The sequence below is a fragment of the Mustela nivalis genome, assembly GCF_964662115.1.
Source record: "Mustela nivalis genome assembly, chromosome: 20".
In the NCBI taxonomy this organism is placed as follows: domain Eukaryota; kingdom Metazoa; phylum Chordata; class Mammalia; order Carnivora; family Mustelidae; genus Mustela; species Mustela nivalis.
Window position 1 is genome coordinate 36,840,961 of NC_139039.1, and position 22,738 is coordinate 36,863,698.

The 22,738-nt window shown below is 38.7% G+C and overlaps 1 long non-coding RNA gene across 4 annotated transcripts in view; it reads left to right on the forward strand.

The window, feature by feature from the left end:
* The window catches only part of LOC309855395, a 231,557-nt gene that overhangs the window by 20,858 nt on the left and 187,961 nt on the right, over positions 1–22,738 (forward strand). The window lies entirely within an intron of this gene.

Sequence of the window (22,738 nt, forward strand, 5' to 3'; positions counted from 1 at the left end):
AGGCCAAGTATACCGAGCAAAGAGAACCCTCGATGGTGACAAGATGGGCTTCAGTCTTGTTCTGAACAGGACAGAGATCACCTTCGACACATGTTGAGTATGTTTTAGATTGATTCTGACCCTCCAGAACACTCACACACCCTTAACACACAGGGCAGGGAATTTGAGCATTGTGGAGACAACATTGGAAAGGAGAAAGAATTGTGAACTGGGAAACAATGGGACCAGTCTGGATTATCCATTGAGACCAGAAAAGGATGAATGTACGGCTTCAAATATGTGGGGTTTGGTTTTCAGTTATTACTAAGCAAGCCCATTTTTTATTTCCCTTGATGTATTCTCTAGGGCTTCTTTCTGCCCCTGGATCCTTCCCTAGAAGTCTTTCCTTGTATTTCACAAAGTCTACTCACTTTGTCTTTTTCAAGATTTCACTCTTTATTTATCTCCTCTTTATCCGGTTTCATTAATCCGGCCCTCTGAATGGGGTTCTTGTTAGCCTCCAAGTAGACCATCACAGCCAGCCAAGAACTATTCCTACAGACAGACTCTGTGGCCACTTTTCCAGCCAATCACTCCTTTATCTTCTCCATTTCATGGCGAACTTCTCAGTTCCTTGCTTTAATTATCTTATTTTTATTCACTCCACAGTCCGTTGGAACTTTTTTTCCTTTCTTTCTTGAAAGCATCCCTAAAAATGCACTTGACAAAGTAAAAAAACAGAACAGAATGCTATGTTGGTGACTCTGATGGGCAGCATTGCTTGCCCATTGCCTTCTTTTTTCCCCCAAGATTTTATTTATTTTTGAGAGAAGAGAGAAAGAACACACTTGCACACATACTCCAGGACAAGTGGGATGTGGAGCGGGGGGTGGGAGGGCCAGAGAGAGAAGCAGGCTCCCAATCGAGCAGGGAGCCCAATGCGGGACTCGATCCTAGGACCCCGTGATCATGACCTGAGCTGAAGGCACAGGTTGAACCGACTGAGCCACCCAGACACCCTCCGTCCTTTTTGAAAACTATTTTGTCTAAGCTTACTTGTTGTCTCAACTGTGTGTTTATCCCCCTGGAATATTGGCTGTTTCCTGTCCATAATTTTTTATAGTTTGTCTTCAAATGCCTTACTTCCAAGTAGTTAAGAGCCTTGGGTGTGAGTTCTCACTTCTTTCTTCTGTTTCTAGCTTTCTCTCTTTTTAAAATAATCTGTGTATTCCGTAGGTTTTGGTTGTGTCCATTTACCAGTGACTTTCACATATGCATGTCCGTGTCTCTACAGGCCTGGATTGATAGCGTTTCAGCGTTGACACACCTACCCCTTGTTCACATTTCATTTGTTTATATCATTGGAAGGTATCTCAGGCAATGTTAGAAGCAAGTCATTAAATAAACAGCTCTGTCTTCTAGTTGGAATAAAATCCTCTTTCAGTCTGTTCTTTAGTTGAAAAACTGGATTCTGGTAGCTGACATACCTTTCCAATGGACTAAGATATCCCAGTCTTCTAGAACACTAGAACAAGGTATTTCAGTATCCTGATAATATGGAAGATAACAGAAGAAGGGAAAAATGCAATAAATCAATTTAGAGATTAAATTAATAATTTTTACCTACTAATTAGGATTTAACTAACCCTAAAAAGGGAAGAGAAATAATACTACCAAAAAAGATCAGAGTTTGTTTGTTTTTTCATACTCAACTAGATATTCTGTATTGGAATTCTTCTTACTTGGCCATGAAATTCATTTTTATATTTTCTCTTTAGCTGATGGTTGAGTGTCTGTGCATGTCCGTAGCTTAGTACAGATGAATGGGAGCAAATGTCTATGTGTCATATGTCTGTCATCAGGATGCCTATCTAGAACATATAAAGAATTCTAGCAGTCTCAAGGGTTAAAAAAAAAAAAAAGCCACCATTAAAAATGGCCAAAGGATGGGAATAGACATTTCTCCACAAAAGATTTACAAATGGCCAGTAAGTACATGAAAAGATGCTCAGTATCGTTAACCATTATGGAATGAAAATCAAAAGCACAGTAAGGTGCACCTTTTGCCCACAGGGATGGCTAGATTAAAAAACATCAGACACTAACAGGTAGTGGTGCGGACATGGAGACATCAAAACTCTCACATGCTGGTAGGAATGTAATAGCCATTGGGAAAACAGTCTTACGACTCCTCAAAATGTTCAACACAGAGTTATCTTATGACCTAGAAACTCTACCACTAGACTGAATAAAAACATATGTGCACATGTAAACTTGCATATAATTGTTCATAAAAACCTTGGACTGATCAATGGGAAACCAAAATGTGGAGTAAGTGTATAACTGAGTATTATTAAGTAGTGACTTTTTCTCAATGTGAATGAACTTTGAAAACTACGTGAAGCGAAAGCAGCCAGACACAAAGGTCACATACATGATTCCACTGATACAAAATGTCCAGACGAGGCAATAGAGAAAGTAGATCAGTGGTTTCCTGGGGCAGAGGGATTACAGGGCGATCCCCAGGATACAGGTTTTCTTGTACGGATAATGAAAGTCTTTTGAAATAGACCGTGGTGTTGTCTGCACAACGCTGTGACTGTATTAAAACCTTTATAAGGTGAAGCAGAGAGATAGTAAATCAGGTCCAGATCCTCCTTCTAGAGAAGTAGATATAAAACACTGACTCCTCTTCTACAGCGAGGGCTACGCCCACTTCCCTGTCACATAGCACCGTGGCCTCGCCCCTGCTGGTGCACTGCTTCCTCCTGTCTGCGCCCTCCTGTTCCCATGTATCTGCGTCATTACCACCATCCCTCCAGGCGCTGTCTCTACCTGCAGTTGGGCTGGGAGCTTCGTGTCTTCAGACCGATAGATACAGCCCAGAGAGCTGCATCTCTTACCCTCGCTGACTAGTACCAAGACACTTGCAGTTAATTATGGGTCACATAGTGTTCGCTGTGTAATATATACATGTGCTCAAAAACAAGCATACATACATGGAAGGTGCAGCAAAAGTCAAAAAAGGGGGGTTTAGTCCCAGAAGTTTTAACTGTTGTTAGGAAGCAAAACAGCTAAGTCAATTTCTACTGTGGGTTGGACTTAGGCTTCTGTGGTTTTGTTTTATTTTGGTTTTGATTCTGCTGAACCTCAATGCCTGCTAATGCTGTATTCAGTTTTCTCTGATTTTCTTGTCCGTGATTGGTCTTGTTTTCTTGACAAACATAATGCACAAATCAGCAATCTATTAGAAATTCAGGGTCAGAGTGACTGTTGGTAGGGAAACTTATCGCCACCACTCAGAAAATTATTGTCATTTCAGAAATAAGCATAAAATTCTAAATTAAGAAGGGGTGTCTTCATTGGTATATCACTGCTTTTTGAATGTGGAATAATTCATCAAAGTGCCTCAAATCTGGTTTCTGGAATATTGATTTTCACTGTGAGCAGAAAGGTCTATATTCTCAGGTGAAGAAAGGCTGGGCTCATTTTCTGCAGTAGAAAAAACAGTTTATGTGAACTTGTTGTGGAGACCCCAGGCCCTGAGACCCCAGCCCAACCCACCGCAAAGATATCACCAGAGGTTCTTGGTCTCATCACAAGAAAAGAATTCAAAGACAGACACACAGCACAGCTAACAGGCGACCCAAGGGTCAAAGTTTATCAAAGCAGAAGTACACTCTTCCTGTGGGCCCTGGGGTTGAGTTTCTAGCTTTATGCACAGTTGTTAACAAGGCAGGGGGAGACATTCCTTACTTAGGGGTGGGAATTTCTTGGAAGTCAGGTTTCCTGCCTTTTCTCCCTTTTCTGGTCAGGGATTCCCCATTATGGCACCAACACTCATCACCAAGTATTTGCCAGGATCACTTTGCTTGTGCTACTCTCTCTGCTTGGTGTATTCTTTCCTTGCCGCTTCTCGTGGAGAATCGCTGTGTATTCTGTATAGCTCAGATCACATATTCCTTCCTGCCTCTCTGTACATCCATTTCCCCATGGTACGTCCCAATAATACCTAGTTTGCAAAACCCTTCTGTAAACTGTAGTGAATATATACAAGGACCTCAGCCCTAACCTTGGAGAATATAGAAGATGGTAGGCCTACATCCATATGTTATAAGGAGAAAGTGAAATCATGCACGACAGTAACAGATCAGGTGCTAAAGAAATGAAAGCAGTCAGTTTGCAAATGGCATGGCTAGTCATGAATGGATCTCATGCCCCAACAGCCATGTTGGTTGTTAGAGGAGGTCTGGTGCCACGCAGCAGACTCAGAAATGGAGCGCTCGGGCTCACACGTTCATAAAGAAACAAATTCTGCTGGATGTAATTATCAACGTGAAAGCGAGCTGTTCCCAAGTACACAGTCTCCTAAGACAAAGCACAGATATCAGTCACACTGTTAATGGTAGCTCAGTCATGTGTGAAGAAGAAAATAAGCAATTTTCTAGCATTTCTGGAGAGCTTCATGAGATTAACTGTTCAATTTCCTTTTCTTGCCTATTAAAAACACAAACCCACATATTCTGCAAGTCATCTTATAAGAGAAAAGGTCTTTATTAAACAGACTTCTTTAAAATAGTCTCAACACCTTGTCTACATATTTGGGAGAGTAATATCTTTGCCGCCGGATACAGGCTAATATAATGAACTACACTGGCGTGGACAGGTCATTCTCTCTCCCAACCTCATAGTCATTCTTGATAAAAGATAAAATGGCTGAGTTCAATAGAAATACATTTTTTTCAAGTGTGTATTCAGAACAAACAAAGGAATTGCAGAGAGTTTTTGGTCTCACATGTAGGATCCAGGGGGAGAGTGGGATGAATACTGAGGTGGCTCTGGGAATGAGACCTCAGGCAGTGAGGCAGTTGAGGGGGACAGATGCCGAGTACAGAGCTTTCCACCCCTAAGGTCTACATTGTCCATGACAGTAGGAATAGAAGGAAAATATGCTCACCATCCTAAGGAAGGCAAAAGAAGATTCCAACCAAATGAGAGCCACAGCTGGCTACAGACTAAGTAGTTGAGAAATAAAAAAATAAAAAAAAATAAATCCTAGATTGCTGGTAGCATACAAGGGTCAGAATGTAGAGTATCTTCATGGTACATCACCTTTTTTTAAAAAGCCTTAAAATGGATCTAGAACTGGAAAAACCCTTATTGCTTTGGAAGAAGCAAACTAAAAATAGAACTGTAGAGTATTTTTTACAGGGAAACTTGATAGAACATAACCTTTATGGATGATGAAGATACTAATGGAGAGAGGGGGAGGAATGGAGGCAGGGAGAGAGAAACTGAGACCCAGAGTCAAGGAAATAGCACCTTTTCCTGGGTCTTGGCCATCTGTGTGATTTCTTTGGAAAAATATCTATTCAGGTTCTCTACCCATTTTCTTTTAAACCAGATTTAAACACTAAAAAGTGTTGAGTTTTATAAATTCTTCATATATTTTGGATATTAACCCCTTATCATATATATCATGTACAAATATTTTCTCCAAATTATTAAGCTTTCTTTTTGTTTGGTTGATGATTTCCTTTGCTGTGCATAAGCTCTTCATGCAGAGGACCTGAGTGGACATTTTTCCAAAGAAGACATACAAATGTCCAACAGACACATGAAAAAATGTTCAACATCATTATTGTCAGGGAATTAAAAACCAAAACCAGAATGAGACGTCATTTTACAATTCTTAGAATAACTAAAATCAAAAAGAAAAGAAATCACAAGTGTTGGTAAGGATGTGGAGAGAAGGGCACTCTTGTGCACTGCTGGTGGGAATGTTCGTGGGTGCAGCCACTGGAGAAACAGTATGGGGGTTCCTCAAATAATTAAGATAGAAATACCATATTATCCAGTAATTCCACTGGTGGGAACTTACCCAAAGAAAATGAAAACACTAACTCTTTTCTTTTTTTAAGATTTTATTTATTTAGCACAGAGAGAGAGAAAAAGATAGAGATCACAAGTAGGCAGGGAGGCAGGCAGAGAGAGAGGGGAAAGCAGGCTCCCCGCTGAGCAGAGACCCCCATGCGGGGCTTGATCCCAGGACCCTGAGACCATGACCTGCGCCGAAGGCAGAGGCTTAACCCACTGAGCCACCCAGGTGCCCTGAAAACACTAACTTGAAAAAATATGTGCACCTCAGGTTTATTGCGGCATTATTTGCAGTAGCCAAGATACGGATGCAACTGAAGTGTCAGTCAATAGATAAGGTAGATGTGGGGGGGGGGTGCCTAGGTGATGGAATATTATACAGCCATCAGAAAGGATGATAGCATGCCATTTATGACAACATGGATGGACATAGAGGGTATTATTCTAAGTGAAATGTGCTGGACTGAGAAAGACAAATGCCTATGATTTCACTTGTAGGTGGAATTCCAAATAAATACCAAAAAGCAGAACCATAAATAAACACAGAGAACAAACAGATGGTTTCCAGATAAGAAGAGAATTTTGGAATAGGAAAAATAGGTGAAGGAAGAGGGAGATACAGGCTTCCAGCTCTGGAATGAGTAAGTCACTTCAGAAATAACACATACACACAAAATACAAGGGCTCTGGGGGAGGGATCTCAGTTTGGAACCATCTGTCTAGCAGAAATATTGCTCAGATTGTAAGGGAGAATTAAAAAAGAATCAATATTTTCCAAACCAATGAAGTGGCAAGGTGGGATAATAATTTGTAGGTGTAGGAAGCTGTCTGGAGGGTGAAATGCTGATAAAGCACTGCATTCGGACTTCAGTCCTGCAGAACATTGTTCCAAGGGATGGAAGCCAGAGCTTTTTAGTGTGATTTTGCTCCCGCTGTTGCTTCTTCTTTTTTCCCCAGTCCAAATACCTCCTCATGATATCCTGTTGATCCAGCCCCCATCCAAGCCTGCCTGTTCTTATCAGTTTTTTTTTTCCCTTCTTAAAAGTTTGCCATTGAGACCAGATAAAACCAATAATCTAACTTGGGGTGGAATATTGATCTAGGGGCATAAGAGAGGGTCTCAGTCTAAACCCTACCTTTGATTCAGAGCATTTCTTAAATACTGCCTTCTACTGTATTCAAGGTAAGATACTTGGTACCAGTAGGGTTTTGTTTTTTTTTTTAAATAAATGGGGAAAGTTGGGCAAGGAGTGAAAATGAGTAATTCAGTTTGACTGTGGCATACAGTGGTGCTTCTTAAATTAGCTGTGGTGTAATGAGCAGTGTTTTGTTTTAATTTTGATTAAGTTCAACTAATATTTTATAAAATACAATTAAGATTAATTACTGGAAAGTTAAATAAAAAATGAAATAAAAACCCAATTTTTAAAAAAAGGTTTTATTTATTTATCTGAGAGGGAGAGAGAGAGAGGGCATCAGGAGGGAGAGGGAAAGGGAAAAGCAGACTCACCACTGAGCAGAGAGCATGATGTGGGACTAGGTCCCAGGACGCTGGGATTGTGACCTGAGCCAAAGGCAGTTGCTTAACTGACTGAGCCATGCAGGTGCCCTTAAACCCAAATTTTATCACAAGATTCATTAGCCATAACATTACCTTTCAATGGATTTAATAAAAACATACAGAATATAGAAAGATAATTATAGAAAACATATCCCATTCATTGAATATTATGAGTATGGCCTGATTAAACAAAACCCCGACCACTGGAACCTAAAGAACTAAGTCAGGTTACATCACATTCTTTTTTTTTTTTTTTTAAGATTTTATTTATTTATTTGACAGAGAGAGATCACAAGTAGGCATAGAGGCAGGCAGAGAGAGAGAAGAGGAAGCAGGCTCCCCACCGAGCAGAGAGCCCAAAGCAGGACTCGATCCCAGGACCCTGAGATCATGACCTGAGCCAAAGGCAGTGGCTCAACCCACTGAGCCACCCAGGTGCCCATACCTCTCATTCTTATCAGTGGATGATTTGGCCAAGACCAGCATCTAAGAGTGTCTGATCCTTTGGTGCATGCTAAGTGTCAAACCAAGGCCCCAGACAGACCAAACGTACAAAGAAACACTCAAAGCAAAGCAGGACTTCAGGACCACGTCATCTCAATGGAAAGGAACTTCTGTGGCAAGCAAAAAGCACACATGATCTTGCTGCCTGAATTGAAGAACATTATTTGAAGCAAATAATCCCTACCCAGCAATCCCGTTTATGAACACCCTTGGTGCGCAATTTTTCAATAATCTTTTTTAGTAAAAAAAAAAAAAAAAAAAAAAAAGAACAAAATAAAACAAAACAAAGAATCAATGAGAACTGAGTGAAAAATACAATTAAAGTCCTCAAAAAATTAAGTGCTCAACCTGAAATAGGCAGTATAGAATACAGTGTAATCACTCGGAAAATGATCAGCTTATTTTGTCAAGACAAGGACAGATCTCAGGTGCACAATATCAAGAATCATTTTGCAGCTCAGCAAAGCTCTGCATTTCAGGAGTTGTGGTGAGGAGGAAGTGCATTACCGTTGGACCTTGGTGGTGAGACGGTGAGGGGGCTACACGAGCATGTGCAGGACAGCTCGCTGAGAGGCTGGGGTAATGCCGCATTTCAGGCGTTTTCATAGCACCTCTCCTTACACCCCAGACTGTTAAGTTACCACCCTCTCTGCCTAAACCAGGCGTTATTAATTTTAGAGAGAGACTCATTGGAAGAGAAGTCTGTCTCAGACCGAGTGGCCCAGAGTGGACATAGATGCGTCTGATCTTTCCTCCGCAGACGCTTTCCCACGGTGCGCCTCTGAGCTGCGACCTTCATTCCATTCCCACACGTCTGCACTGAAACCTCCGGGGGCCTTCTGACTTGTGTGTGTTCGGACCCGTCAACCCATGCTACCGGGTAGCCACCTATGCCACCAGAATTCTGGAAAAGAAAGGAATGGCGAGAATAGGAAAAGAGAATTATTCATATTTGTGTTTAAGTGAATGAAAGTCTTAGTACCCCTTTATCTTAGAGACACACTTTTCAGTTTCTAACAAAGACTAGTTCAGTACTATCCTTTCAGCCTTACTAGTGCCTTGTTTGGGAGTAACTGGTTTTCTTAATATATGATTAATTAATCTGTACTTCACATACAGAAGATGGTTTTCTCTACAGAATGTAAAAGTCAGAATGACTATGGTAATAGGCAAAACAGGGGAATGAAAAGTACATTTGTTCTCATGAAAACACTAATGCCTAGGAAATCCATTTTTATGCTTTAAATTATAAGCCTGTCTGTGTACTTCTTCTTAAAGACAGATAGATGATAGATAGCTAGATAGAGAGATACAGACAGATAAGGAGAGAGAGAGAGGGAAAGTGGTTAATTCATTTTTTTCAAAGGAAAAATTTTGTAAAATACGTTCACTTTCGAAAATAATGTTTTTCCTCATTACAATGGCTGTCATCTTTATTATAACATGTTTAGAAAATATGGGAGTTAGAAGAAAAGAATAAAATCACCAGTAATCTAAGCACTCTGAGATATTCACCCTCTTTTTATGTATTTCTTTTGCTTTTTTCTTTTCAAATTCATTTTTCAAAATTATTACATTATTTCAAGTATTCTGAGAAAAATATAGACTAAAAAAGCACTTATTCCCCACATAGTTCATTGCTTTTTTCTCTATTTTCTTCAAATAATAAATTTACCAAATAAAATGTCAAATATGTTACTGAAATGTCCTTTGCCACCCTCCAAAATTCCATCACAGTGCTGCCTCTGAAATCAGTGTGTCCTTACTCTACCATGCCTTTCTACACTTACCATACATGTACTTCTTTTCCAGAATGGGTTTGTTATTCTTTTGAGATGTACAATAATGACAACTCATTTTACCCAGCTTTTGTGATAGTTTGCTTTTTGTTTAACATAAAAACACGTAAGAGATATAGTTGCATCTATTTGTCTAGTAACTCTTTGTTCACTTACACTACTAATACATTGTTGACTTATACATTTTAGGTAGCTTCTAATGTAGTTATTAATGCATGATAACTTGCCTATTTTTTATTATTCCTTGTGCTTTTTCTGTTTTTCTCAAGAAATTCTTCTATATTCTGAGTGTATCCATTTTAATATTCTACACTGTTTTCTGTAATTTTTTTTAAAGTTTTACCTTGATCATTTAGATCTTTAATACCTTAGAAATGCATTTTCTGAGTCAAGTGATGTAGGAATCTAATTTTATACTTGCCAATTTGCAAGCCAGTTAACCCACCCTAAGTCATTCAGTCCATTCCCACTGGTGGTACCACATCCATTCCTACACACTCCCATGCATGGAAGGGCCTGTGTACTTCAGTGGTCTGTGTACCTACTCTTAAACAGTAGTCTTTTAATTACCAGAGCTTTATAACAGTGTTGATATCTGATGATGTGTATTCTCTCTCCTTACTCTTCTAGATAAATTTATTCAGGAAGGGACATAAGGGAGCAGAACAGTGCAGAAAAGCCCCTGCAGAAGGCAGCAGGTGTTAGTGAGTGTGCGGAGCTCATGCAAGGATTCAGTTCTAACCGGCGGATGGACAGGTGCCCTACAGAACAGACATGACTGTCTTAAGTTGCAGGTTATTGCTGTTAAATTTTTTCATAATAGCATGTCAAAAGCAGGCAACGATAAGAGCAAAATTTTATAATAGAGCAAAGCACAGAGGAGCAAACTTCCGACGTGGTGCAGACCATGAGTACAGGTTCTCGTGCAGCTCTGCAGGCCAGTGTTAAGTCAACTGCCCAAATACTGTTCTGCATGGAAGGGTAAGGAGATAATCCTGGGGATTAATCCATCGCTCATGTAGGTGGTCTCAGCATTTAGAGCAGTGGTGCTCGATCCTGGCGGCCCGTAAGAATCACTTAAAGAGATTTTTTAAATGCTACTGTCCAAGCCGCGCCCTTGTCCAGTTAAATCAGAAGGTCTGAGTGTGGGATCTCAGAATGAGTGTATACTTTTTAAAGCTTCTGATGATTCTGATGTTCAGACAACTTTGATAGTAGCTTTAATGTCAGACTCAACAATGGGGTCTCAGTCCAGTTTGGAAGAGTTAACTGGATTAAAAGAAGAAAGCTCTAGGAGGCATTAGGAAGCCTAAACACACCCATGGCCGACGTTGCAGGCAGTGCTACCAGGAATAGGGCTAAAAACGGCTGCCTAAAGGATGCTGTGTTGGTTATACCACAAGGTAGAACTAATCTTAATGTAGCATTGAAGTGCCAAGAACTCAGGGAAATTAGTCAAGTTCATGCATCATTTGCTGTAACAAATAAGAGAGTTTGGGTTTTTTTTGTTTTGCTTTTCTTTCTTTTTTTTTCTCTTTCTTTTTCTTTTCTTTTCTTCTTCTTCTTCTTATTTATTTTTTTTTTTTTTAAGAAGGAGAGTGAACAATGGGGCGCCTGGGTGGCTCAGTGGGTTAAGGCCTCTGCCTTCGGCTCAGGTCATGATCCCAGGGTCCTGGGATCAAGCCCCACACGGAGCTCTCTGCTTGGTGGGGAGCTTGCTTCCTCCTCTCTCTCTCTCTGCCTTCTTGTGATCTCTATCAAATAGATAAATAAATTTAAAAAAAAAAAAAAAAGAAGGAGAGTGAACAAGAGAGAGCATGAAGCGGGAGAAGGGGCAGAGGGAGAGGGAGCAGCAGACTCCCCACTAATCAGGAGCCCTACTCAGGGTTGGATCCCAGGACTCTGGGATCATGACCTGAGCCGAAGGCAGATGCTTAATGGTCTGAGCCACCCAGGTGCCCCATCAAAGAGAGTTTTAAAAACACAGGGCAAGTTTGGCAACTTTGTGTAGTCAGGGATCAGTGCTGCTTCTGCTTTATTGCCATATCATCCAGGATCATATCATCCAGGATCATTCTCCACCTCTCCTGCAGTCTGGCCAAAAGCTGTGGGACCGGGAGGTAGAAGCAAATACCTTCCCTAAAATTAATAAACAAATCACTTCTGCTTTTATCCTCTTGGCCAGAAATCAGTCACTTGGTCTTGCCCACATACTGGAGTCTGGAAAATATATTCAGGGTGGTCATGTGTGTAGGTAAAAGGAAGAGTATACAGCAGATATTGGAAGTCAATAATCAGCCTTTCATAACATTTTCATCATAACAGAGGTGATTGGGAAAATAATGCATTTCAAATATACATTTGAATGCTTGATACAGTGGTTGCCCTTGTTGCAGATTTCTGATTGTAGAGGGACCCATAAAGCAGGGCACGGAGGGAGCAATGTCTTAAATGCCACTCTGAGAAGAGCCAGTATTTTTAGGTCAGTTTAGTGCGAAAATGTTTCTCTGGCTGAGCAGGTCTCATTTGAGTTTCTCCTTGAAGAAGTGCGTGACTCTGTGCCTAGAGGATGTGGTAGGGCCTGAAAGCAGAGCTAACGTGCGCGCGCACACACACGCACACACACACACACACTCATGCATATGCACTAATGATGGGGATATGTCAAAGGGGCGTGAGAGCCAACTGAATGAGTTGGCTGTTGGTCAAACCCAGACAGTTTGAACAACAAAATAAATACTCTAATAGTCTGTAACTATAAAGACCCATGACTCCATACTGATACCACTAAGTAACTCAATAAGCCAGCTAATGGTGGACGGACAAATCTCATAGCAGAAGAGTTGAGAATAGTCTCTGTAGATGCTTTACCCTAAGGGAGGTGGACTGTAACTCTCTTTTCCTTAAGTGTGGGGCACACAATGTGATTTACTTCCAAAGAGTACCACGTGGAAAAGGAGGGGATATGCTCTCCGAGTGGGGAAAGCTGAAAGCAGTTACCTCAGCCAGTTGTCCACGTAAACAATAGTAACGAATTATGTTGATGGTCGCAAATCATGCTGATCCTTTTTCAACATGAGAGCAGAAGCTTTGTGTCCACATGATTCTCATTAGCCAGTTCAGTCATGTGAATATTTATTTATGTCAGCGAGCAAGCACACGTGAGCCGGGGGAGGGGCTGAGGGAGAGAGGGAGAAGCTGACTCTTGGCCGAGCAGGCAGCCTCATGCGGGGCTCGATCCCAGGACCCCAGGCAGATGCTTAACAATCATGACTGAGCCCCCCAGACACTTCTCAATTGTATGAATTTTAACGAAGAGTTCTACTGGATAGTGTCTTGATAGGATGTGGTGAAAATGGTCTATGCTCTTAATCTTGAAAACCCTTAACTCACATAAAATCATGGGAAAAATAATATCAGACAAATCCAGAATTCTTCAATTTGCCTTCCAGTTCTCTTTGAACCTGCTAAGATCAATTAAACTGAAAAGCTGCCAACTGCGAGGAGAGGCTATAATATGGCTTCTTGAGTGAGACGACACAACAGAAAAGAACATTAGTTAAAAACTAAGAAGATCTGAACAAAGTATTGACTTTTGCCAATAACAATGAAAATGATGACAAACAGCTGTCTAGAAACATCATTCATGCTACACTAACAGAAAGAGAATTAGAAGGAGGGAGAAGGAATATTTCCTTTTATTTTGCTTATAATCTCCTGACAAGAGATAAAGTGACTTTGCAATAATACTTCCTTTCCCTTTGGAAGATGAAGAACTTAGAAATGTTGAACTTACCTTCTCATCATCCCAGTGAGTAGATCGTCTCTTATGTGATGTATAAATTGCATGAAAAGGGAAAAGGCCTCCATGGAAGATACAAGGGATGAAGAAGCGTATTAGTGGTTTTCACGTAACTTTTAGCAACTTTCAGCTCTTTGCTTTATGCAGAGATGGAAGTAAACCTCTTTTCCATGATCTGAAGCATACCAATGGTTATTGTCAGACAGTGCCACATGAAAAAAATGATAGTTGTCCAGCAGGTAACCCCTTATCATTCTGTCAAGAGGCCGAGTTAACTTTGGCCACTTTACCAAGCAGTGGGTTCCTTTCTCTACAGCCTGGGCTTAATGATGGCATTGATCAAAATGTAAATTTATGTTGATTTATCAAGACATGATGATTGTAGTGATAAGCCTTCATGATTGGTACTTCCAAAGTAAATGTACTGAAATGATAAATGTGTGTTTCCCTGGCCACAGAAATGGATTTTGCTCTGCAGTTAATGTTTCATATAACCCAAGTTCATTAGGCAGAACTCAGCTAATGACATCATGAATTTGTTTCATTTTATCAAATTGCATTAATTAGGGAAATGTGCTGAATGTTGATTGTAACGAAATGTACTCTTTTTCCTTGGAATAAGGAAAGAAAAAACAAGGTAATTGGATTAATTTGTCCTTCTTCTTCTTCTTTTTTTTTTTTTAACCTCCATTAACTAGGATTGTGAAGATCCTTTCTCAACACGAAAGCATGAGCAATTTTGTGTTAACATGATTCTCATTAGCCTATTTAATTGTAGGAATTTTAAGTGAGAGTTCTACTGGACCAATGCCAGATTCTAAAAAACCATATTAAACACAGTATCTCCTGGGGATTCCACATTTGATAATGAAAGCCTGAGGTTTCCTATAATGGTTTAAAAAAAAAACAGAAAAAGGGGAAAAAAGTGAAAAAAAAAAGCACTGAGTTTTTTCTCATGCTTCTATAAATTATATATGTTTGGTCTGTCATATCCCCCTTCTCCTCCTAAAGCTTAGAATAATACTGTGTCCTTGGAGTTTTATTTTTGATAACAGTGCACTACAGGGTCTGCATGATTCATGGTGATTTGTGAGAGCTGTTTAAAATTTTGTTGTACGGTGCTTAATTATAAGAATAGATTATCCCAGAAGTTTACAATCATATCATTTGCATGTAATTGTGTGTGTTCTCTATGGGGTGGAGGGAGGGAGTTTGCTTTAATGAGCAAACATGAATCTTTTGTTGCCTTTATTTCCTCAAGAGCTTTAGTTCCGTTTGTGTTGGAAACACATTTCATGAATACTGTATCATGCAGCCCAACAGTCATTTTGTTAAACCCAGAGAGTGCTTCCCCAGGGGGCGTCAAGTGGGCTATAACCTTTAGAAGCAAATAACTTCCGGAGTCCAAGCTGAAGTCGTGTTCATGCTTCATCTCTGAGTAACCAAGAAGGAGCCTATGATGGTTGCATGCACATGAAGGCTATAATCAGAAGTGAGATGAGTAAATTAAACAGGTGTTTTTGTAGAAAACTGTTAAAAGGTATATATAGATCATGTATGTATGTGTATATATACACATAGAGAGTTAATTGTCAAAGAATGTCTCCATCTCTTTGCTATTTTAGGGGGAAGGATTTCATAAGCATTTGATGAAATATTTTAAAGAAATGCATGGATAATTTTTTATTTAAAATTTGGTGGATGTATTAGATGCCTAAAGATTTATTCCACTAAACTAAAGACATTGGCAGTGTCTTCTCTTCGTAAGACTCAGTCAACATACCTATAAAACAGTTTGTTTTCACTGGTAGTCTGTGACTCTATAATTTAAAAATTAATCACATTCCACTATTTTGGTCATCTTGAGTCAGCTGCATAAACAACTTTTTATTATTATGTCAATATTGTCAATTGATGAGCCTTCATGAGAATTAAAAGACAAGTAGAGCATTCAGTTGATGGATATTTACTATTTATCCCAAAGAAAGTAGTACTCTTCTAGTAATTTTAGAGGATGAAATTAGAAGGTATAGCCACCAGCTATAGAGGGAAAGCTAGATAGGATCTACACACTTCATCACTTCATCTTCACGAGGTAGAAGATGAGGAGACACAGATTTGCATGTCATGATACAGGTGAAGAGTGGTGGGGGTAGAATTTAAACCTGCTGAATACAGAGCTTTTTCTATCTCTTCCGAAAACTTTAAGATATTTAAGAAGTATGAGTTTATCTGACATTAGACACAAATATAGTAAGCATATTTAATTCATTTATTTGTTTTAAAAATTATTTTAGGATAGTTCTATATTTAGAGAAAGTCAAGAGGATAGGACATGGAGAGTTTCAATGTACCCCACACTCAGTTTTTCCCATTACCAATATCTCATACTAGTATGGTACATTTTTTATGACTAGTGATCCAATATTGGTGTGATGGTATTAGTTTAAGTTCAGGGTTCATTCTGATATCTTCAGGTTTTAACTATTTCTGTTCCACGATCCCAGCCAGGAAACCAAACAACATTTAGTTGTAATGTCTCCTTAGCTTATTGTGTGACAAGTTTCTCAGACTTTCCTTGTTTTTGACGTATGGGAGTTTTGAGGCATTTGGTGAGGGTGTTTCAGACTGCCTCTCAGTTGGATTTGTCTGATGTTTTTCTCATAATTAAGACAGGGGTGGTGGGTTTGGGGGAGGAAGACCATTGTAGGTGGTAAAGGGCCATGTTTATCACATCTGATCAAGAATGTGTAGAATCAGTGTGGCTTCTCACTGATGTTGACCTTTATCACCTGGCTCAGCTAGAGTTTATTCTGTTTCCCCACTATAACATTTCTCTCCCACTCTCTCTTTTCTCCATTTTCCATATTGTTTATTTTGGAAGGAAGCTAGACTGTGTTGCCCACATGTCAGGGATGGTAAGATGGGCTTTATCTCCTTGATGACAGAATATATTTTTATATCATTTGGAATTCTGCAGAGGAGCCCTGTCTGTCTCTATTTATTTATTTATTTTTATTTAGTAAATCATTTATTTGTGTCAATGGTAACTCATGGTTATGTATTTTTGTCATTTCAGGGGTGATATTATATAATTTGTTTTTAATTACTTGTTGATCTAATTATTCCATGATTGGCCGCTAGGATTTTGTTCACTTGATTCCTCATCCCTTTGACATACTCTGAACAATTTAGACTTTTTTTTTAATTTATTTTTTATTTTAAGCATAACAGTATTCATTATTTTTGCACCACACCCAGTTCTCCATGCAATCCATGCCCTCTATAATACCCACCACCTGGTACCCCAACCTCCCACCCCCCCGCCACTTCAAACCCTTCAGATTGTTTTTCAGAGTCCACAGCCTCCCATGATTCACCTCCCCCTCCAATTTACCCCAACTCCCTTCTCCTCTCTAACACCCCTTGTCCTCCATGATATTTGTTATGCTCCACAAATAGGTGAAACCATATGATAATTGACTCTCTCTGCTTGACTTATTTCACTCAGCATAATCTCTTCCAGTCCCGTCCATGTTGCTACAGAAGTTGGGTATTCATCCTTTCTGATGGAGGCATAATACTCCATAGTGTATATGGACCACATCTTCCTTATGCATTCGTCCGTTGAAGAGCATCTTGGTTCTTTCCATAGTTTGGCGACCGTGGCCATTGCTGTTATAAACATTGGGGTACAGATGGCCCTTCTTTTCACGACATCTGTATCTTTGGGGAAACAAAAGCGAAAATAAACTTTTGGGACTTCATCAAAATCAAAAGCTTCTGCACAGCAAAGAAAACAGTCAACAAAACAAAGAGGCAACCCACGGAATGGGAGAAGATATTTGCAAATGACAGTACAGACAAAAGGTTGATATCCAGGATCTATAATGAACTCCTCAAACTCAACACACACGAAACAGACAATCATATCAAAAAATGGGCAGAAGATATGAACAGACACCTCTCCAATCAAGACATACAAATGGCTATCAGACTCATGAAAAAATGTCCATCATCACTAGCCCTCAGGGAGATTCAAATTAAAACCACATTGAGATATCACCTTACACCAGTTAGAATGGCCAAAATTAACAAAACAGGAAACAACATGTGTTGGAGAGGATGTGGAGAAAGGGGAACCCTCTTCCACTGTTGGTGGGAATGCAAGTTGGTGCAGCCTCTTTGGAGAACAGTGTGGAGATTCCTCAAGAAATTAAAAATAGAACTTCCCTATGACCCTGCAATTGCACTCCTGGGTATTGACCCCAAAGATAGAGCATCATTTTTGATTGATGAACCCATATTGGATACCTTGTCATGGTGTATAGTTATTTTTATACACCTTTGGATTTCATTTCTTCATATTTTGTTGAGTATTTTGCATCAGTATTCATGAACGATATTAGTCTGTATTTTTCCTGTCTTAGACACTATGTTTGATATCAGTGTAAATGTCTCTTAAAATTAGAATGTGTTACTTCTGCTTCTGATTTCTGTAAGATATTGTGAAGAATTGGTCTTCTCCTTTCTTTCTTAAATATTTGGTGGAGTTCACCAATAAAGCTTTCTGACCCTAATGTTTTACTTTATTGAAAGGTTTAATTAGTGAATTTGATTTTTTTAACAGATATAGACTTGTTCATATTATTTATTTTTCTTTGTGTGAGTTATGATAGTTTATACCTTTTAAAAATTAGTCCTCATCTAAGTTATCAGATCAGTGGATATGGTTTGTTTATAATATTCTTCATGATGCTTTCAGGGTACATGGGATCTGTAGAGATCAGTAGATTTGTCTCTTTCATTTCTGACATTGGTAACTTTTGTCTTCCCTTTTCCTTGGTTAGCATGCTAAGAGGTCTGACAATTTTACTGCTCTTTTCTAGGAGCAACTTTTATCACACATTGATATTCTCTGTTGCTTTCATTTATATCTGCTTTGATTTTGAATTTGTTTTTTGCTAGCTTTTAAGCATAAATTGCTCTTCTTTCTCTAGTTTCCAAAAAAGGAAGTTCGTGTTACTAATTTTAGATAGATTTATTTATTTATTTATCTATTTATTTATTTATTTGAGGAAAAAGAGTGTAGGAGTGTGGAGGGAGGGGCAGAGACAGAGGGAGAGAGAATTTTAAGCAGGCTCTGTGCCCAGCATGGAGCATGATTTGAGGTTTGATCTCATAACCCTGAGATCATGACCTGAGCAGAAATCAAACATTGGGCCCTTAACCGACTGAGCCACCTAGTCAGTCTTAGACATTTTTATTTTTTAATATGTACATTTAGTACTATAAATTTCCATGTGCACTGTTTTCAATGTACATATTTTGATAACTTTTATTTTCATTTAGTACAAAATATATGAATTGACCTTGGGACTTTTTCTTTGGCCAATGTCATTTAGAAGTGTGTTGTTTAATAGGGTGTCTGGGTGGTTCAGTTGGTTAAGCTCCCAACTCTTGACCTCAGCTCAGATCTTGATCTCAGAAGTGTGAGTTCAAGCCCTGTGTTGGGGTCCGTGCTGGGCAGAGGTCCTAGTTAGAGAAAAAGAAAAAAGAAAAAGGGAAAAAAGAAGTGTGTTGCTTACTTTCTAGATACTTCAGGATTTTCAATTTCTCTTTATACTATTATTTTTTAGATTAGTTCCACTGTGTTATGAGAAGATACTTTGATGATTTCTGTTCCTGCAAATTTAAGGTGTGCTTTGTAGCCCTTAATTGTACCTGTTTTGGTGAATGTTCCAGATGATCTTAAGAAACATTTATTCTTTTGTTGTAGAATACAGTGTTCTGTAGATAACATTTACATGAAGCTTAATGATACCTCTCTTCAGGTCATCTATTTCCTTATTGATATTTTTGACTGCTTGACCTATCATTTCTTAAAAGAAGCCTGTTGATGTATCCTAGTATAATAGGGTCTATTTCTACTTTTAAATCTGTACAATTTTGCCTCATCTGTTAAACAGTGTGTTTTCAGGTGTATATATGTTTAGGATTGTTATGTATTCTTGGGTCATTGATCCTCTATGTCATATGTAATGTCGGTCTTTATTCCACAAGTCTGCGTTCTGTGAGATTAATGTAACTACTTCATGTCATTTTTGATTAATGTTAGCATGATACATCATTTCACTGTTTGCCTATCTTTTACTATTTACCCATCAAGTATTTATGTTTGAAGTGAATTTCTTGAAAACAACATTTAGTGTGGCATAGTTTTTTAGTTTTTCCTTTTGTTTTGTTTTTCTTCTTTAAATACCTCTTGACAGTCTCTGTTTTTTCATTGCTATATTTAGAACATTCACATTTAAATAAACTATTCATGTCTTTGGATTAATAACTACAGTTTTGTAACTTTTCTGCCCATTTTTTTTCCTTTGTTTCTTTCCCCCTTCATTTTCTGTCTTCTTTTAGTTTAATTGGGCATTTTATATGATTGTACCTTTATCTCTTAGCATATCAAATATACTTCTTTTAAAAATAATTTTATTGTGTTCAACATACATTTATAAGTAACTTAAGTCCACCACCAAATAACACTAATACCGGTTTATGTGGAAAGTGGGTATCTTACAACATATTATTGCCAATATCTCTTTCTTGTATTTAATTGCATCATTTCATTCATTTCACTTATTCATATGCTATAATTACTCAGTATGTGTTTACTAGTATTATTTTAAACAGTTACCTTTTAGAACAATTAAGAATAAGAAAAATAAAAGGTTGTATATTACTTTCATTGACATCTTCTCTATTGGGCTTCCTTGATTTATGTAGATTGGAAGTTTCTTGCCTACATCATTTTTCCTCTCCTTGGGAATTTCTTTTAACATTTATTAGGGCACATCTACAATTATGAATTCCTTCAGTTACTGTTGAAAGGAGAGCCATTATTTTTCTTTGTTTTCTGAAGAATAATTTCACTGAGTATAGAATTCCGGTTTGGGGAGTATTTTTTTTTTTGCATTCAATATTTTAAGTATTTTTATTTCACTCTCCTCTTCCTTGTACAGTATTCGATGGAGAAGTACTATAACTTTTACCCTTCCTTTAGAGATTAGACTGTTATTTTTTGTCTGTTTTCATGGTTTTCCTTTTGTTTTTAGTTTCTTGCATTTTAAATAAAATATACCTAAGTGTAATTATCCTGATTGTAAGTCTCTAGATTTCCTGTATGTATGTGCTTGGTATTATTAATTTAGGAAAGTTCTTGGCTGTTATTACTTCAAGTATCCTTCTACTCTATTCTTTTTCTATTTTAATTAATAATATGTGACATTACACCTTTTGACATGGTCCCACTCTTCTTGGACATACTATTTTTTAATTTTTTTTCTCTTTGCTTTCAAGTGTGGGGATTTCTTTTTTTTTTTTTTTAAAGATTTTTATTTATTTATTTGACAGAGAGAGATCACAAGTAGGCAGAGAGGCAGGCAGAGAGAGAGAGGAGGAAGCAGGCTCCCTGCTGAGCAGAGAGCCCGATGCGGGACTCGATCCCAGGACCCTGAGATCATGACCTGAGCCAAAGGCAGCGGCTTTAACCAACTGAGCCACCCAGGCGCTCCAAGTGTGGGGATTTCTATTAATATGTCTTCAAGTTCATCGACTCTTGTCTTGCCAAGCCTAGTCTCCAGATGGGCCTGGTCTCTGGATGGGACATTCTTCATTTTTGTTAAAGTGTTTTGATTTATAATGTATCCTTTTGACTCTTTATTTAGCATCCCCATTTCTCTTACATTTCTTGTAATGTCATTTGTTGGTCTTACATGTTGTCCACTTTGCCCGTCAGCACCCTTAGCATATTAATCATAGTTATTTTAAATTTTGTCTGATGACTCTAAAATCTCTCCCAAATCTGAGTCTGTTTGATGCCTTCCTTATCTGTTCATCCTCTTAGCCTGTCTCGTAATTTTGCTCAAGGACTGAACATAATGTATGAGGTAGTAGGAACTGAGGTCTGGTAGGCCTTCAGCATGAGCTTCTGTGTTTATCGGGCTGGGAGTTGGTCCATGTTTAATATTCGCCATTTCCATAGCTCCTAGAACCTGTTATTCTTCCAGTGACCTTGTCTTTGTGCTCACTGTTGAACTTGAGATTCTTTAAGAACTCCTGCTCAGACAGCCATTGTATTTTGCAGCTTTCCAGCTGTGGTCCACTGTTATACCGGATCCCTGTTGGTGTGACAGTGAGATATGGGGGAGGGCAACCTTGTCTAATCTTATGATTATAGCTTAGTCCTTTCGTGGGCTGCTGTCTTGATCTCTACAAGTGTTTCTTCCATAGGATAGCTATAATTTTTAACCCCGTCAGTGAGATAGGAGGTCTAGAGGGTGCTGCTTCAGAGCAGCGCCCTTTCCCAGCTGGTAAAAAGCTCTTGTAAAGTCATTTTCCTGCTGAGTTGACCTCTTGGTGAAGAATGCTCTAGAGGAATTTCATAAAATTTCCCCTCCCTCATGCTGGCAGAATCAGGAGAGGATAGTTCTCTGATTTTCACAAGAACATGTTGGGTTTTCTGGAGATTATACATGCAGAAATTCATCTTTTATGTCTGTAGCCCCTCTAAGTTTCTATTTCTCATGCTAGTGTACACTTAGCCTGGAGAAGTTGATCAAAATTTTCTTCCAGTTACGGCTTCACAAGCATTTGCTCCAGTCACCATGTATGTCCTACAACTCTGTAGATTCAATGACCTTCCAGATTTTGGGGGATGGGGTGCTGTTCAGTTCACTGATGTATGCAGGAATAGGTCATCGATTAAGAGTTTACTTATACTTCTCCTGCTGTAAGAATGAGAATGACAAATTCCAGTCATTTTACATATCTGAGCTGAGATGAGAAGTCTGACCAGTTTAAAATATTTTTTTCATCCTTCCTTTTTGGGCTTTCCTCTGTAAGGACTTCCCTATTGATATGATATGATATGATATGAGATTATGTATGTATATGCATTTCTCCAAAGATGCTTCCTGAAGATTCCATTAGACTCTTGAAGCAAAGACAATAAATATTATCAGGAGAAATTCATAAAAATGATACCTGGCATTTTTGTATCACGTTACTATTTATAAATCATTCTCATGAATATTTACATGGTTCTGCCCTTCGGATTGAGCAAGTACTTATCTTGGACGCCAGGACCCTTCTCGTTGACTGCTGTTTTGTGTCCTGATTTTCTGACCCTTATGCCATTTCTGGACTTGGGAGAATCAC